The following is a 4,355-nucleotide window of genomic DNA, read 5'->3' as shown; positions in this document are numbered from 1 at the left end:
AGCTATTGGGAAGTAGTGATATATTTAAGAAGGAGAGTTATAGTGGGAGGAGGTCACTATGGCATGTCCCTTAAAGGAGTGTTGAAACCCAGCCCCTTTGCTTCCTGGAAGCCATGAAGGGAGTCACTGTGGTCTCCTGTGTGCTTTCCACCATGAGAAACTTTCTTACCACCCCTAAGTGAAAGTTGTAAAATCATGAGCAAATATTAATCTTGCCTCCTGATAAACAGATTATCTTGAGTATTTTGTCACCACAAAGCTGGTTAATACTCTCTGTTACTCTAAACTCTGTGTCATTTAAGTGTGTGATGGCCAGCATTCTATCACCATGACAACTTACATGAGCATATTTTATGCCCAGTGCAATAAGTTCCTTCCATGAGGCCCCAGCCCTTAAGGTTATACTACTCCCTATGATACTATAGCTACAGACAGACAAACCCTTAGCAGTTCAGATCCAAACTAAAGCATTCTACCATTGAATCCTAAAGCTTCATGCTTATCTCGCAGTGTGAAATACATTTAATTTTGTTCCAAGAGTCCACAAAGCCTTGGCTGTTTCAATATTATTAAAGAATGCAAGTCTAAACTCAAGTTACAAAGCCTTCTAGCAATCACAAAGAAAGCTACAAATGTTCGAGATGAAACATCACAGTGTACATTCACAGTTTTCTGTATCCTTTCTGGTGTGGTCTGCATGGCTACTCTCTGGGCTAGCTTTGCCACAGCCATGCTGCCCGCAGCTCCCTTCAGTGGTCATTTCACATTTCTGACTTTTATGTATTTATTTTCATGGCTTCCTACTGTGCCCTGCCAAGGTCTCTGATCCTGCCAACCAGTTTGGCCTCCCAGGCTCCCCTTCGAAATTTTACCTGAAGACTCTGTAATTTTGTATTCTGTATATTTGCAGACTCAGCACATATTCTAAGGTGTGCAGAACAGGTACCTGATTGAACCAGAGCTTCAGCGGCCTCTGGGTCCTCTGAGAGTTAAACATGGGGAAAGTTTCCCCAGCTTGATCAGGGTGCCCTAGAATTATCCTTTGGAACAAAACTCACCAAAGGAATACAATTCCTTCACATCAGTGAACTGGGCTGGGTAAAGTCTCATCAACTGTTGTGATATCTTTACCACATCTGTCTCTTTATTCAAGCACAAACCACTTGACTTCTGTTTTATTTTGTTTTGTTTTGTTTTTACTAGATACTTAGTTCAGATCTTATCATTTTTTCATGTGGATTCTTCCAAGTGTCTACCCCCTCAACTTCGTTTATTATGTGATATGGAGGTGTCACAAGATAAGCCTTCTTCTACTCTTTTATAATTTGCTGCATGGATTTCACTACATGCACTAATTGTTCACAATCTGGAGTAATATTTGTTAGTATTCAGGCATCTATACCGGCTTGTCCTTGGGGTTCTGACAGAATACACCCTCAGCTGCAGCCACTAAGAGCACCATCTGGGCATATTCAGTGTTCCCTTTTAATAGGGCCCTAACCACCTCCCATCCTTTCTCTGTCTCTTTTTTTCTCACTCTCTCTGTTCCCCTCTTTCCTTTTTCCTCTCTTCTGCTGCTCCTGTCTCCAGAGGCCAATCTCCCCTCTTCCCTTTCCCCTTTTTACGATCCCTTTCCCTAATTAAAAAAAAAAAAGAAAAGAAAAGAAAGCTCCGCTTGAACCCTGGAGCATGGAGTCTTTCATTATACCACTTTTCTTAAATTACAACACTATTCAGAAAAATACTCATGAGACATTTATCGAATAGTTATTGAATAAATGAATTTTCCCTCAAACCAATATCAACCTCTAGCAAACAGAGCAGTGTCTTGCTTTGATGAGGCCATCCTAATAAAGGCACAGCACTTCCCTTGCTCCTGCATATTACAGTCTCTAGAGATTATTACAGGGATATCCTCTTGAGAATGGCAACCATTGCCCCTTTCTTTCAATTTACTTGTTCTAACACTGAAGGAACATAATTGTTCCTTAACATGGATGTACAGAAAAGATCATATTACATTTCATAACAAAATCAATAAACTAAAATTGTGTTTCTTTCTGCTTAGCAGTCTCTACCAATCATACCTTTAAGAAACTCTGGGGTGTTTACTTAAGGTGAAGGATCCTTGATGTCTGTCATGACTTAAATGGAAGACCACACTACCCTTCATGGTATAGCCTAGAGTCATTTTATCCATTAGTTTCTGTAGCTGTTGGAGTTACTAAGGAGACCACAGGCTTGATGGATTATCTGAGTACTGTCTTTATAGAATGTATGGTCCTGGGCTGGAGAGAAGACTCAGAGGTTAAGAGCACTCGCTGCTCTTCCAGAGGTCTTGAGTTCAATTCCCAGCAACCACATGGTGGCTCACAACCACCATGAGATCTATAATGAGATCTGGTGCCCTCTTCTGGCATGTAGGTATACACACAGGCAGAACACTATAAATAAATAAATAAATAAATAAATAAATAAATAAATAAATAAATCTTTAAAAAAACAACACATGGACAGAAGCTTATTCCTGTTGCCTAATTTTTCTTACTGACAGGCCAGGTACCATAGATCCAGGCTCTCAAAGTTGTAGTTCTTTAGAAACACAGATTCTCTAACTTCATGCAGCAATACTAGGTATTTTTCCTGGAATCCCAGAGTGGCTATATCGGCTTCAACTTGGTTGTGACCTTGCGGAGGAATGGAGCCCGTTAATGGGAGAGCTTCCCCAGTTTTGGTGCTATCAATATCTGAGTCACTCCAAAAAGGACTTTATGGCTCAAGTAGATACTAACTGATGGCATTCCCCCATCTTACTTCATAGCTTTTTGCAGCAATATCTTCCTATATTCAAGGGAGCTTCTGCTAACATTGAGCCGGTAATGATACCATCGTAAGCAGAAGTGCCTAGCTCTGGGACATTTAACAAAGTTGTCTTTTTGTAACTCTCTCATGTAATAAATTGTTCCTACACAGCAGGTAATTATGACCAATTCTGCCCCCCTCCATTGTCACTTGCTTGTTTAGGCTGTGTTACATACTTTCCACAGATTTCTAGCAGCACTTGTCTCTTCAAATCTCCCATAGCTTTAATTCTTATGAAATTCTTAAAGAACCATCTATGATGATTTTTGGTTTTGTTTTTTTGAGAATGCCCTTTCATTCTGCAGTGCCCTAGGGTCTGTGGAAACTTCTGACTTTATAAGTTTGCTATCTGGTAGCCTCTGTCTTCCACATTGAAACTGCAGCACAGGGGTGGACTTAGTAGAAGCTCTGGTCATTCATAATGTCATCTTTATCTGTTTCTTTTTCCAATTTTTTGACAGTTTCATGGGCTCTCACTTCATGTTGTTTTCAGTAGATTTTTAGCAAAGCATTTCCAAATTAATGAAGCAGCAAATGTTACTACAGTTTCAATTTCTTATGCAAGGTATAAGTGAGATTGTGTGACTCTGTTGAGCTGCTGTTTAAGTAAATATGAGTGTGATGAGAAGAACTTTCTGAGCATCATGGTCTTTGCCAGAAGGGATCTCCATTTACCACTGTGAATACAAATCACTGCAGAGGGAATTAAAAATGACAAGTAGGATATGTGTATTCTGGAATAAACCATCATTCTCTAAGAAGATGTGAGCTGTGGTTGAATAACCGTGAGGGATAATGCATTTTCTATCTTCCTTATCTTCTGGAATAAGCCATCATTTTGGGAGAAGATGTTGTGAGCTGTGGTTGAATAACCATGAGGGATAATGCATTTTCTATCTTCCTTCTCTTCTGGAATAAGCCATCCTTTTGGAAGAAGATGTTAGAGATGTGTTATGTTTAACCATGAGGGATAATTCATTCACTGTCTTTCTTCACCCCAAAAGAAAAGTCATACCATACCCTAGACTGACTGAAGAGAATAAGGGAGAAGCTCAAACAATCAGTAAGCAAGACAGATATTCAGATTAGCAGTTCTGACACCAAACAGGAACATGACCTTCTTGAAATAGAAAATATAAATAATGTTTATTTAAAGCATTCAGCCCTTGTAGACCAGAATACACATCATACATTTATTAATAAACATAAAAATGTCTCTTTCATTTGAGGAGTTTGACAGCCAATTTTGTCCATCTGCAATTCTATATATCTTGTAGACTGCTTTATATTATCTTAAGTCCATGCTCAGACACATTAGGAGTAGAACAACATAGCATCAAATTTCAAAACACTGTCATATTTAGTTAAAAAGGGTAGATATATGTATCAATAATAATAGTGTCTAATAATAATATATCTAATAGTGATAGATCAATCAAGCATGGTAAAGTTTTCTTTTTGAATTATAAAGAAGAGAAAAAAGGCATCTTTGA

This window comes from Cricetulus griseus, chromosome 3 (genome assembly GCF_003668045.3).
Source record: "Cricetulus griseus strain 17A/GY chromosome 3, alternate assembly CriGri-PICRH-1.0, whole genome shotgun sequence".
NCBI classification, from domain to species: Eukaryota; Metazoa; Chordata; class Mammalia; order Rodentia; family Cricetidae; genus Cricetulus; species Cricetulus griseus.
This window is presented reverse-complemented; position numbering follows the sequence as displayed.